This window comes from Phocoena phocoena, chromosome X (genome assembly GCF_963924675.1).
Source record: "Phocoena phocoena chromosome X, mPhoPho1.1, whole genome shotgun sequence".
In the NCBI taxonomy this organism is placed as follows: Eukaryota; Metazoa; Chordata; class Mammalia; order Artiodactyla; family Phocoenidae; genus Phocoena; species Phocoena phocoena.
Genome location: NC_089240.1, coordinates 116,103,947 through 116,119,521, shown reverse-complemented (window position 1 = coordinate 116,119,521; position 15,575 = coordinate 116,103,947).

Below are 15,575 nucleotides of genomic sequence, written 5' to 3'. Positions count from 1 at the left end.
GCACTCAGTTTTTTGGCTTCTCCTTCTATTTGAATGCTTAGCACACCTTAGTGTAATTTTTTTGTTCACAAATCTTTCCTTTCAGACAGAACACAGTCTCCCTAAAGAGTGAGGACCTTGTGTTTTCTCCTTTGTATTCCTGGTGCCAAGCACAGTGCCTGACACATACAGATGTTCATAAAAAGGCTTGTGGAACTGAATGCGTGTTTACTGAGTGAATGCACTGTAGCTACATCCACAGGACTTAATAGACCATCCTAGAAACCAAACCAAATAGGGCTTTTGGTAGAATATGAATGACCATGAAAACTCTAGTCTCTGGGATTATTTCGCTGCTTTAAACAGCTTTTGGAAATGAACAAGGACATCCAGTTCAATTTCTAGAAGTCTCTTAGACTACTCCACCAAGACACGGAATGTGAGCCTGGTTCTTTCAGTTTTGAATACTAGGCTTGGCTAGTGGGTGTACGGTAGATGATCTGGAGAGCGAAAGAGCATTATACGATTAAACGGTCTATTACATGCACTAGATTGACCTGTACAGCAGATGGAGAAAAAAGCAGCAAGATTTCTTTTTCCTAAAAGGTTACATCACAGCAATACCTAATGGTCAATGAGACCTCATAATTAAAAACAGAAAAACCTAACTCATATAACATGGTAGCACATGAAACCACTTACCAGGCACAGCAAAGGAAACCCGGGTGGCTTATACTTTGCTTCGTCTCACATTTGTTGACCGTTTCAAGGGCTGTAACATCAAGTGAAAACTTCAGGGCGAAGGCGAGTTGCTCCCTCCGCTACCCACTCTTCCCCCGTGTTCATCTCTAACTCCAAAAGCCCCCTCTAAAACGGAATCCTAAATCTGATTTCCCCCGTTTCCAAAGGCTAAGGCGAAGTATGGGGGAGGGGGGCATAAAAGTGTTCCGGCAGCACGGACTGCTCAGTGTGCTGCCTGGAGTCTCTTCATGCAGCCTCACAGAGCTCAATGGAGAGAGAAGAGAGCTGCACGTTATTTATGAGCACATAATATCTCAGCATAGAAAGTCTCAGTCAAAAACATTTTTACCAACATGGTAAGAGTAACATGCTACGCTTAAGTAGATGAATCTATGATTTAGAAAGAGGCAGTTCAAATAAACGGCTAGTTTTCCCATTAGAAGATTTTTCAACTATATCCAGATGGGGAAAAAAAAGAAAGAAAATTAACTGGGATCATAGGGCTCCCTCCATCTTGGGTGCTAATGTTCTACTGACAAGTTATAATGAGAGCTTCTCTGTCCCAGAGTGAGGAATAGGCTCATTAAAACTCGAGGAACAGGAAAGCAAGCTTTCAACTCCCTTGTTTTTTAAACTTCACTGGTTTTTAGAAATACTAAATGAATTGCCTGACAAAACGATGTTATTGATTTCAAAGTGTCTGCATTCTCGTGCTTGCATTTGCATTTGAATCTGAGCTACTTAAGAGTGTCAGTTGTTGGATAGAAGAATGGAAATGAGAGTTCTATGGTGGGCTCGGAAAGACTGATGTGTTGACTCTTCCACTTAGTCACTGTGGAAATAAGCCTCATACTAACCTTGGTTTCTTCTTGATCAAAACACGTCAATTAACATGGTTTGAACATTGCTTTCTTCTGCGTTCGAAGAAAGGAGAATCCCAAATTTCAAACTGTTAAATAAGATGGCTGTTCCACAATGTAACCCGATTAGGATGCCAGACTACAGCTCTGGAAGGGGCTGTTAAAGCACACTCTCAACAATCCAAGCCTGAGCACACATTATGCTGAAACAGTAAATAATCCAAAAATCACTTAGATTTGGTTCTGAGAATTCACTATGTGATTTGTGTGTATGTGTGGCAGGTGTAGCCTCCTAATTACTTTTTCTTATGCTAATATTTGCATGGATTTCTATGCCTCAAGCACATAATTAGTGGCAGAAAGAGGGAGAAGTCAAAGGCAACTCTGAAGTTCAGAGTCATTATTAGGAAGAGAAGTAGCTTTAAGGGAGGACAATGTTTCAGACATGATTTGGAGCTGATACAGGAGGATGAATGCTGCGAAAATGCTCAGTCTTGAGCACTGGGGTTCTCTATCTTCCACAGAGGTAGAAGGGAATCTCAGGGAATGGCCGCAGCTGGAAGCAGAGCAAAGATGGCAAAGGAATCACAGAAGGTGCCATTATTGAGAAAGGAGGAGAATCAGCCTTCCTCTAAATCCCAGATTTGCAAGGAATGAAAGGTTTTGAAGAAGTGTTACGAGAAGCTTGCAAGACGTTCAAGGGGGCAAGGACTGTTACGAGGCCAGTAGACTGGAGTTCGGGAGGTCACCGGACCTCTAACAGTACAAGGAGAGTACAACGCTTAATGACCAGGTTTCAAGGAGGCATGGAGGGGAGGGGATAAAACAGACTTATATGGAAATACAGCATATACGGAAAGGGGTTGAAAGAGAATGAGAAAAATAAACCTGACACTAACCTGGAGAGCGGGATTGCTTGTCTGTTTCAAGACAGAGGTGACCTATGCCTTTTAAAATTTATTTTGTAGGAGACACTGAATATAGCTGACAAAGGGGGTAACTGGAGAAGCACGGTTTTGAAGGCAGTGACACACAGTGGGGTTAGGAACACCCAGAGGTATAGGGAGACGTGGAGGGAAGCAGCACAATCTGCGAGGTGAGGTGGGATGTGAGGAGAGGACAGTTATGTGCGAGATGTGTCGAGGTAGAAGGGGAGCTCATACAATAGGAGGTGAGGGGTGGGCTTGCAGTTGTGAAGAAAGCAAGGGAGTCTGGAATGTTCTGAGCAGGAGTGTCCTAGGAAATCCAAATTAATCAAAAGGATTGTTGAGCAGCAGTGGCGGTCCTGGTGGAGTAATTATATTTGTATTTGACCAACTCTGCCCAAGTCAAACAATATTTTTGAGCCAAGAATAGAATTAACTCCAGGATCAGGGAGAATGTTCTAAGAAGGCAAGTTAGTGGGTGTGATCCAGCAAAAGAGGAGGCGCGTGGAACAATCCCGAAGTGCCTTTCTCCTTAGGAGCCACAGGGTGCTGCTGCTGCTATGTAGCTGTAGGATGCTGGGCTCGGGAAACATTCCATTCACCCTTGCATGCGTGCGGAAACTCAGAGGATTGTCAAATGAAGTTTGTTTTGAAAGAAAACATGGAGTTTTAACTAAAGACAGACAAAAAATGTGAAGACGCAAGCCATGCAAAGGTAAAGAAGAAAGAGGAATTTGGGGAACTTGTAATTTATTTAATTACATTGAGGACTGGAGTTTCCCATAATCCCCCTGTCACTGAAAAACCAATTCAAAATTTCCTGTGGAAGATAACGTGGGGTGTGAGCACATGTTCTCAGAGTCCCTATTATCCCATGACTAATATCTCATGACTAAAAGAAGACATACACCATAGGGGTACTAGGCAAGGACTCTTTAAGGCCAAGCCTATGGGTTTAAATCCAAACTGCTGAGACTTTAGACAAGTTACTTACCCTCTCTGTGCCTTAATCTTTCTCATCTGAAAAACAGGCACAATAAGTTGTTATGTCTCATAGGTCTGTTGTGAGGAGTAAATGCACAAGACCTTATTCATTTAATATGTAAAATACTTATAAAGCACTGGCAGAAAGTACTACAGTATTGCTATTATTGAGTGCCCTTGCCCAGTATTTTCATAAAGTGTGCCTTACACGACTATTAACATGCATATATGATTCCTTTATTTTGCATCTTTGTATTTTTCTCACTTCCCTCCCTGTATTGTAGGCTCCTGGGAGGCAAAGACCATATCCAATACATATTTATATTTAGCCCTGTTCTGATTATCAATAGTTGTGTCAGAAACAACCCCACAACTTAGTGGCATAAAACAGCAACCATTTTCTTATGCTCACCAATTCTGTGGGTCAAGAATTCAGAAAGGAGACAGCAGGGTTGGCTCTTCTCTACATCATGACGGCTTGAGGGTCAGCTCCACGACCCAAATGACTGGTGGAGTAACATGAACAGCTGGGTGCTACAACAGCTGGGGCTGGGGGATCCACTTCCAAGCTGACTTCGTCACTCATATATCTAGTGCCTGGGTGGGAATGGCTGAAGAAGTGACTTAGCTGGGACTATCCATAGGAAACGCTAGCTGTGTTTTTTTCAAGATGCCCATCTCAGGGTAGTTTTCCTTCTTACATGGTGGCTCACAACTCCAAAAGCAAGTATTCTAGAGAACAAGATGGAGTGGTTTGGCTTTTATGACCAAGCCTCAGAACTTACATAGTGCCACTTCTGTCATACTCTACTGGTCAAAGCAGCCACAAGCCCAAGTAGATTTAAGGGGAGGGAATAGACTCCACTTATCAATGGGCAGAGTGTCAAAGAATCGTGGCCATCTTGTTAAACTTCCACAACCCCTTTCGTGGCACCTTTTGTTTATAATGCCTCAACACCTCTCATAACTATTCCCTTCTCTCCATCCCCTCCACCACTGCTCTAGTTCAGGTCTTTGTCTTCTCTTCAATGGAACACTGCAATCATTTTCTAAATGATCTCTCTGCCTCCACCCTGCTTCCTCTTATCCATTTTCCACAGAGAAGCCAGAGTAAATTTGCAAAAACATAAATCGGATCCTGCATTCCCTTCCTTAAAACCCATCCATACTTTCCCGTTGCCCTGAGAAGAAAGTCTAAACCCCTTACCACTGCTGCCCACGTCTCCTACCTCTTCTCTCATCACGTCTCTGCCTCATGTTTTACACCCTGGTCACTCTGATCTTCTCTTGATTTTCCTCCTCCAGTGTTTCCCATCTCAGCAAATAGAACCAAACTGCCACAAACTTTCCATTCATTTCTACTTTTGCCCCAGTCCAGACCCCCAATCATTTCTCTTCTTGACCACAGTAATAGCCTCCTAGCTAGCCGCCTTCTATTCTTGCCCTACACTGCCCCTAGAGGGCTCTTTCTAAAACTTGCATTTCTATCCCGTAAGTACTTTAGGCACAAAAGTTTCAAAACTGAGCTCAAACCTGACCCCAAACCTGCTCCTTTGTCTGAATTCTCTCTTTCAGTGAATGGCCCCCAGTTCTCCAATCCAAAACTTTGGGCTTCATCCTTGACCTCTACCCACTCATCCACAACTCACAATCAGGCACCAAGTCCTTTAAAGCATACAGTGTGAACTACGGCCCTTAAAAAAAGACAGTCTTGGGTTCAAGTCCAGGCTCTGCCATTTACTAGTTACATAATTTAGGGAAAGCAGCTTCTCTGTTTACGTCTTTAAGCTTGAAAAAGTAATGATATATATTTCTCAGCATAAATATGAGTTTTCAAGGAAATAATTCTTGACAACCCTTTGTGTCATGATTCCCATATAAGAAAATCAGTAAGAGCTTTATAATGGTTAGTTATTCTTACTATTAGATTCTTAACCTGGTTTGAATAAACAATCTAGAAAAAGTATTTCTGAAGTAACTGAGAAAATTAAAAATTTATGGTTATTACATGTTATCAGGAAATTAATTTTGTTAGGTGTGTAAAGTCCAGTATGGCCATTTGAGAAAATGTTCTTAAATTTTTTAGAGATTCATATGGATGTATTTATGATGTAACTATCTAATTTACTTTATATCTCCAGGGAAAAATAGATGATGCATATACGACAAAATATTAACAATTTTTAAATTTACATGATGGGTATTCATTAACCTATTCTCTATTTCTCTTCTTGTTTGAAAATTTTAATAAGTAAAATAAAGAAATAAAAAGAATAAACACAAGATTAAAAGTCTATCTATGATATCTCTAGAATCATCTACTTTCTCTTCATTCTCAACCACTGCTCTAGTTTAGAGATTGGCAAATTTTTCCTATAAGGGGCCAGAGTATTGATGAATATTTTAGATTCCATGGGCCATACAATCTCTGTAACAACTACTCAACTCTGCCACTGTTGCACAAAAGCAGCCATTGACAATACATAAATGAATGGGCATGGTTTTTTCCAATAAAACTTTATTTACAAAAACAGGCAGGTGATGGGCCAGATTTAGCCCATGCGCTGTAGTTTGCTGACCCCTGCTCTAATTGAAGCACTCATCTACTCTAACCCAGAGTGCGAGGACTCTCTTACAACCCTCTTACCCATCTCCTTCCATTCAGACTTGTCCTCACTCCACTCCATCCCTTATAGACTGACAGTGGCAGTTCCCCTACTTATTTTTTTAATTAATTATTTATTTTTGGCTGCGTTGGGTCTTCGTTGCTGCGTGCTGGCTTTCCTCTAGTTGTGGCGAGCGGGGGCTACTCTTCGTTGTGGTGTGTGGGCTTCTCATGACGGTGGCTTCTCTTGTTGTGGATCACGGGGTCTAGGAGCACGGGCTTCAGTAGTTGTGGCACACGGGCTCAGTAGTTGTGGCTAGCAGGCTCTAGAGCACAGGCTCGGTAGTTGCGGCACACGGGCTTAGTTGCTCTGCAGCATGTGGGGTCTTCCCGGACCAGGGCTCGAACCCGTGTCCCCCGCATTGGCAGGCGGATTCTTAACCACTGCACCACCAGGGAAGCCCAGTTCCCCTACTTAGAACTGGGCAGTAGTTTCCCATCATCTTCTCACTCTCCCTCACTATGTTTCCAAACCTGACTCCCATCATTAACCCCCAACAGGCACCCCCCCGCATGCATCCTTTTCTTTATACATGTGTCTTTATCTTTTAAACAACTTTATAAACATATCTTTGACATATAAAAGGTGTATATATTTAAAGTGTACAACTTGATGTTTTGATATATGTATACATTGTGAAAAGATCACCACACTCAAGTTAAATAACTTATCCATCACCTCTGCACAGTTACCTTGTGTGTGGGGGTGGTGGTGAGAATATTTAAGATCTATCCTCCTACCAAATTTCAAGTATACAGTACAATATTGCTAACTATCATAATCATGCTGTACGTTAGATCTCCAGAACTCATCCATCTCGCACAACTGAAAGTTGTACCCTTTGATCAACATCTCCCCATTTCCCCCTCCCCCAACCCTATTTACACCTAGCAACCACCATTACCCTCTCTGCTCCTATGAATTTGACTGTTTTAGACTCCACATATAAGTGAGATCTCACAATATTTGTCTTTCTGCACATACACATTCTTTAGTCTCCCAGGTCTTCTTGTTTTCAGGCCTCTCCTGCTTGGGTGACTCCTCCCCACCTCACTTCCATACTTGAAGTGTTACTGAAACTCCTCCTCCCTCAAGACTCAGCTCAGTCATCGCCTTCCCTCTGGTAAGCCTCAGTCTTTCCCCCAATGTACATATATGCACGTGCATATGCGCGTGTGCGCACACACACACACACACACACACACCAGAAGTAGTCAAGGTTGGGGCTCCTCCTTGGTACTCTCAGTATCTCTAGGGTGTCTCTTTTTCATGGCACTTGTCACACTTCCTGTCGTGATGTGATTACTTCTCTGCTTTCATCATTGGTCTAGAAGCTTGTTGAGAGCAGAGACTATCTTATTTATCTCAATGTCTGTTACAGAGCCTGTCATATGATTAAATGAATATTCAGATCTATCACAAAGATGCCCTTCATTAGGGAATTTCAAGATACTAACTCTGAAGAAAAGTAGTTGGACTTCACACAATCTCTAGAAATATAAAAATTACGAGCAAACAAATAAATAAACACAGGAACCCCAGTGCTTCCTATCGGAGATAAGTTAGATCACATTAGGATCAAACAGTCTAGAGATCACTGAAGCACTCTTCACTATCCTAGGAGGAGCTTTGGTTTCCTGAAAGATGTAATAACCTCTAAAATGACTGTATCATGCTCAGGGCTTTCATCCCTAGCCCACATGGGCTTCTTCCATCCGGTAATTACAGCTCCTAGCCGGAGTTCATAGCTTGGTAAGTAGAGCATGGGCTGGATTTCAGTCCCCATTCACCATGTTGGCCAGAAGCCCTTGTGCAGTGAACAACCTGTACAAACATGTGCAGTGGCCCTTTTTGTATCCCCAGATGATATTTATGGATGAGTCAAAGCAAAAAATGGCATAATTTTTGCAGAGTGAGCAAACAATCCATTGGTACAGCATTTACTCCTCAGCTTGTTTTATACCAGCAGTTTTCAACAGGGGGCGTACAGTGAGCGTGGTATCAGAATCACATGGGGAACTTTTTCGACTTACACATGCATGCTCCCACACTCTAGTTCCTGATCTCAAAATTCTGATGTATTTCATAAGGGGTGTTCTTATCCCCAAAATATGGCATGTCCCAAGGGGCAGAACATGTCTGGATGCGGATGTGACTTTCCAATGCTCCACAGGTCATTCTAGTACCCCTTCTATCACCCCATATGCTCGTAGCTGCTTGAGAGTCACTTATCCACTCCTTTAAGCTACAAGCAAAGGAACTGGTTTGAGCCATGTTCCATGTACCTATAGACACAACCAGTCCAGATTACACCTTCTGTAAGACCTTGGTAAGATGTAAATTAAATAACCAGGCAAGGCCTGATTCACAAACTCAAACACAAATGATTATTCTGGTTCATGCCATGATCAAAGTTGTGGCCTGAGTTATTTAAGCAAGGAAATTTTCGCATAAACAGATTGAGTAGTGAGTTTTACTACACTGAAGAATCAGTCCATATAATTGGGAAATTAAACCATTCTATTTTTAAGCATTTATTTGGGATTTTTAAACACACCATTCTCAGATTCCTTGATGAGGAGTTATATTTTAATTATGTTCAACAGGAATTTCTTCAGCTTTTATTATGTGCAAGTCTGTGTGTTGGCAACTGTCAGGGAAATAAATATTTAAAAATAAGAAGTATCATTCCTTCAAGGAGCTTCAAGACTGGTTGTGAATAAATCAAGTGGGGAAATAATTCAAGGTACACAGGGCTTCTCAAATAGGAGGGGAGGTATCCTCTTCCCAAGAAGGGCCTTTAGGATCCATGCAATGGAGGATTTTGTTGTGGATGCCATTTGTGGTTGTAATGAAGTAAAATATTCTAAGTTTATAATGTACATTTTCTGAACTAGTTGAGCCACATAATATTCTGGGATATTTAGTGTATGATAAGGGCTTTCTGAAATCACACTGCCCACTCTTCCAGTTCCATTGCTTTCCCTATATGACAATTTTCACATACTCCTTTAGACTATGGAAGGCCCCTTCCTGCTCACATTAGAATCACTAACAATATATAAAGCAAATATTAACAGAACTGAAGGGACAAACAGACAGCAATACAATAAGAGTAGGAGACTTCAATACCCCATTTTCAAGAATGGACTGATCATCCAAACAGAAAATCAATAAGGAAACAGAGAACTTGAATAATAATATAACCAAAATGGCTATAACATGCATATGCAGAATACTCCATTCAGCAGCAACAGAATACACATTCTTCTAAAGTGTACAGAACACTCCCCAGGACAGATCAGGTGTTAGGTCACAAAACAAGTCTTAAAAAGTTTAAGGAGAGGACTTTCCTGGCACTCCAGTGGTTAAGACTCCACGCTTCCACTGCAGGGGACGTGGGTTCGATCCCTGGTTGGGGAACTAAGATCCCACTTGCCATGTGACACGGCCAAAGAAAAAAAAAGGTTAAGAAGACAGAAATCATATCAAGTATCCTTTCTGACCACAATGATAGGCAATGAGAAATCAACAACAAGAGGAAAACGGAAAAATTCACAAATATGTGGAAACTAAAAAACACACTCCTGAACTAATGGATCAAAGAAGAAATCAAAAGGGAAATTTAAAAAATGTATTGAGACAAATGAAAATGGAAACATAAAATACCAAAATTTATGGAATGCAGCAAAAGCATTTCTAAGAGGGAATTTTTTTGGCAATAAACATCTGCATTTAAAAAAAGGGATACATACAGACTAAAAGTGAAGGGATGGAAAAAGATATTCCATGCAAATAGAAATCAAAAGAAAGCTGGAGTAGCAATACTCATATCAGATAGACTTTAAAATAAACAATGTTACAAGAGACAAGGAAGGACACTACATAATGATCAAGTGACCAATCCAAGAAGATATAACAATTAAAAATATATATTCACCCAACATAGGAGCACCTCAATACAAGGCAACTGCTAACAGCTATACACGAGGAAATCGACAGTAACACAATAATAGTGGGAGATTTTACCACCTCACTTACACCAATGGACAGATCATCCAGACAGAAACTTAATAAGGAAGCACAAGCTTTAAATGACACAATAAAACAGATAGAGTTAATTGATATTTATAGGACATTCCATCCAAAAACAGCAGATGACACTTTCTTCTCAAGTGTGCACGGAACATACTCCAGGATAGATCACATCTTGGGTCACAGATGAATCCTTGGTAAATTAAGAAAATTGAAATCATATCAAGCATCTTTTCTGACCACAACACTAGGAGATTAGAAATCAATTACAGGGAAAAAAACGAAAAAAACACAAACACATGGAGACTAAACAATACATTACTAAATAACCAAGAGATCACTGAAAAAATCAAAGAGGAAATCAAAAAATACCTAGAGACAAATCTCATTGAAAACATGACGATCCAAAACCTATGGGATGTAGCCAAAGCAGTTCTAAGAGGGAAGTTTATAGCAGTACAATCCTACCTCAAGGAACCAGAAAAATCTCAAAGAAAAAATCTAACCTTACACCTAAAGGAACTAGAGAAAGAAGAACAAACAAAACCCAAAATTAGTAGAAGGAAAGAAACCATAAAGATCAGAGCAGAAATAAATGAAATAGAAACAAAGAAACCAATAGCAAAGATCAATAAAACTAAAAGATGGCTCTTGGAGAAGATAAACAAGATTGATAAACATTTAGTCAGACTCAACAAGAAAAAGAAGGAGAGGACTCAAAACAATGAACTTAGAAATGAAAAAGGAGAAGTTACAACGGACACCGCAGAAATACAAAGCATCATCAAAGGCTACTACAAGCAACTCTATGCCAATGAAATGGACAACCTGGAAGAAATGGATGAATTCGTAGAAAGTTATAACCTTCCAAGACTGAACCAGGAAGAAATAGAAAACATAAACAGACCAGTCACAGGTAATGAAATTGAAACTGTGATTAAAAATCTTCCAACAAACAAAAGCCTAGGACCAGATGGCTTCACAGGTAAATTCCATCAAACATATAGAGAAGAGCTGACACCTATCCTTCTCAAAGTCTTCCAGAAAATTGCAGAGGAAGGAACACTCCCAAACTCATTCTACAAGGCCACCATCACCCTGATACCAAAACCAGACAGAGATACGACAAAACACAGAAAATTACAGACCAATATCACTGATGAATATAGATGTAAAAATCCTCAACAAAATACTAGCAAACAGAATCCAGCAGCACATTAAAAGGATCATACACCATGATCAAGTGGGATTTATCCCAGCGATGCAAGTATTCTTCAATATATGCAAATCAATCAACGTGATACACCGTATTGACAAATTGAAGAATAAAAATCATATGATCATCTCAATAGATGCAGAAGAGGCTTTTGATTAAATGTGACATTTAAATTTTATCATAAACTTATGATAAAAACTCTCCAGAAAGTGGGCACAGAGGGAACCGAGCTCAACATAATAAAGGCCATATACGACAAACCCACAGCAAACATCATTCTCAATGGTGAAAAACTGAAAGCATTTCCTCTAAGATCAGGAACAAGACAAGGATGTCCACTCTCACCACTATTATTCAACATAGTTTTGGAAGTCCTAGCCACGGTAATCAGAGAAGAAAAAGAAATAAAAGGAATACAAACTGGAAAAGAAGAAGTAAAACTGTCACTGTTTGCAGATGACATGCTGCTATACATAGAGAATCCTAAAGATGCCACCAGAAAACTACTAGACCTAATCAATGAATTTGCTAAAGTTGCAGGAGACAAAATTAATGCACAGAAATATCTTGCATTCCTGTACACTAACGACAAAAGATTAGAAAGAGAAGTTAAGGAAACAATCCCATTCACCATTGCAACAAAAAGAATAAAATACCTAGGAATAAACCTACCTAAGGAGGTAAAAGACCTGTACTCAGAAAACTATAAAACACTGATGAAAGAAATCAAAGGTGACACAAACAGATGGAGAGATATACCATGTTCTTGGATTGGAAGAATCAATACTGTGAAAATGACTATACTACCCAAAGCAATCTACAGATTCAATGCAATCCCTATCAAATTACCAGTGGCATTTTTTCCAGAACTAGAAGAAAAAAATCTTAAAATTTGTATGGAGACACAAAAGATCCCCCGAATAGCCAAAGCAGTCTTGAGGGAAAAAAAACAGAGTTGGAGGAATCAGATTCCCTGACTTCAGCTTATACTACAAAGCTACAGTAACCAAGACAATATGGTACTGGCACAAAAACAGAAATATAGATCAATGGAACAGGATAGAAAGCCCAGAGATAAACCCACGCACCCATGGTCAACTAATCTATGACAAAGGAGGCAAGGATATGCGATGGAAAAAAGACAGTCTCTTCAATAAGTGGTGCTGGGAAAACTGGACAGCTACATGTAAAAGAATGAAATTAGAACACTCCCTAACACAATACACAAAAATAAACTCAAAATGGATTCAAGACCTAAATGCAAGACCGGACACTAAAAAACTCTTAGAGGAAAACATAGGAAGAACACTCTTTGACATAAATCACAGCAAGATCTTTTTTGACCCATCTCCTAGAGTAATGGAAATAAATACAAAAATAAACAAATGGGACCTAACGAAGCTTAAAACCTTTTGCACAGCAAAGGAAACTAAACAAAATGAAAAGACAACCCTCAGAATGGGAGAAAATATTTACAAATGAATCAATGGACAAAAGATTAATCTCCAAAATATTTAAACAGCTCATGCAGCTCAATATTAAAAAAAAAAACCCAATCCAAAAATGGCAGAAGACCTAAATAGACATATCTCCAAAGAAGACATACAGATGGCCAAGAAGCACATGAAAAGCTGCTCAACATCACTAATTATTAGAGAAATGCAAATCAAAACTACAGTGAGATATCATCACCTCACACCAGTTAGAATGGGCATCACCAGAAAATCTACAAACAACAAATGCTGGAGAGGGTGTGGAGAAAAGGGAACCCTCTTGCACTGTTGGTAGGAATGTAAATTGATACAGCCACTATGGAGAACAGTACGGAAGTTCCTTAAAAAACTAAAAATAGAACTACCATATGACCCAGCAATCCCACTACTGGGCATATACCCTGAGAAAACCATAATTCCAAAAGACACATGCACCCCAATGTTCATTGCAGCTCTATTTACAATAGCCAGGTCATGGAAGCAACTTAAATGCCATCGACAGACGAATGGATAAAGAAGATGTGGTACATATATACAATGGAATATTACTCAGCCATAAAAAGGAACGAAACTGGGTCATTTGTAGAGACATGGATGGACCTAGAGTCTGTCCTACAGAGGGAAGTAAGTCAGAAAGAGAAAAACAAATACTGTATATTAATGCATATATGTGGAACCTAGAAAAATGGTACAGATGAACCGGTTTGCAAGTCAGAAATAGAGACACAGATGTAGAGAACAAATGTATGGACACCAAGGTGGGAAAGTTGGGGGGGGGCTGGGGTGGTGATGGGATGAATTGGGAGAGTGGGACTGACATGTATACACTAATATGTATAAAATGGATAACTAATAAGAACGTGTTGTATAAAAAATAAAATAAAGGCAAAAAATAGTGTATATAGATTAATGAATGGATAAAGATTTTATATATATATATATGAAATCCAGCCTTTAAAAACATGGAAATCCTACCGTTTGTAACAATATGAATGTGCCTTGAGGACATTATGCTAAGTGAAATAAGTGAGACACAGGAAGATAAATACTGTATGACCTCACTTACATGTGGAATCTAAAAATGTCGAACCCATAGAGGCAGAGAGTAGAATGGTGGTTGCCAGGGGCTGGGGGAGTGGGGAAAATGGGAAGATATTGGTCAAAAAGTACAAAATTTCAGTTATGCAGGATGAATAAGTTCTGGGGATCTAATCTACAGCATGGTAATTATACGTAATAAAAGTATATTGTATACTTGAAATTTTTTGAGAGTAGATCTGTGTCTTCACCACAAAAAGGTAACTATGTGAGGTAATGGATATGTTAAGTAAGCTGATTGCAGTAATCATGTCACAATGTACACCTATGTCAAAACATCACTTTGTACACTTTAAATATATAAAATGTTTATTTGTCAATTATACATGTATAAGGCTGGGGAAATTTTCTTTTAAAAAGCACTAAGGGTACTGAAAGGTATTGTCAATAGGAGTGTGTGAATGGAGCGGGGGCAATAGTAAAAGGTTCAGATGCACAGATATGATGTGTCCTAAGAGAAAGTATGACATGAAGTGCTATGATATCCTCGAAAAGCTTTTTGAGTTCAAAGGAGGGAAAGACTTGATAAAGTTGAGGATCTCAAGAGACAGAGATGAGGTTGGAGATAAACTTCAAAGGATTATAAAATTTTCAAATTAAAATTTTGAAAGCATTTAAAGTAGAAGGAATAGCAGAGGCAAAGGCCTAGAGGTGGGAAAGTGCAGATAAAAGTGTTTGGGACAAGGCAACGATTGTGCTTAGAACACAGGCTGTGTGTAGTGTCTAATGCGAGATCAGTCAGCGAAGGGAAGCCAGCCTCACGCTTGACCTCCAGGTGAGATTTCCATCAGACACTGTTTTCGGCATGGACAATGTCTGGTTTCAACCTCAGATAAATTTTGGACTGAGAGGAAGCACGTTTACATCATTAAGCCCCATGAGTTTCCCAAGTTTTGTTCCACTTGGCATAACATTGATATTGATGCCAAAATTGAGAGAGATAAAGTAGTGGTTCAGAGCAGACTCTGGGGCAGACTGCCTGGGTTTGAATGGCTAGCTGGTGACATTAGAACCATTACCTAGTGTTATGGGTTGAAATGTGTCCCACCAAAATTCATGTTTAAGTCCTAACCCTCAGTACCTCAGAGTGTGACCTAATTTTGAGAGATGGTTTTTACAGAGATAATTAAGTTAAAGTTACAGTGGGCCCTAATCAAATATAACCAGTGTCCTTATAAAAAGGGCAAATTTGGACATACAGACAGACAGACACCGAAGATGCATAGAAGACATGCACAGACGTGCACAGAAAATGATATGAAGAGATACAGGCAAAAGCCAGCTACCTACAAGCGAAGGAGAGAGGCCCAGAACAGATCCTTCCCTCAGAGCCTCAGAAAGAACCAACTCTGCCAAGACTTTGATCTCTGACTTCTAGACTGCCACAACCGTAGACAATAAGTTTCTTTTATTTAGCCACCAGCTTGTGGTACTTCGTTAGAGAAGCCCTAGAAAACTCATATACCTAACCTCTCAGGCTTCAGTTTCCGAACCCAAATGTAAAATGACCATAATAGGAACTGCCTTATGGGGTAGTTGTGATGAACAAAAGACTTAAAATCCAAAAACTGCTTTGA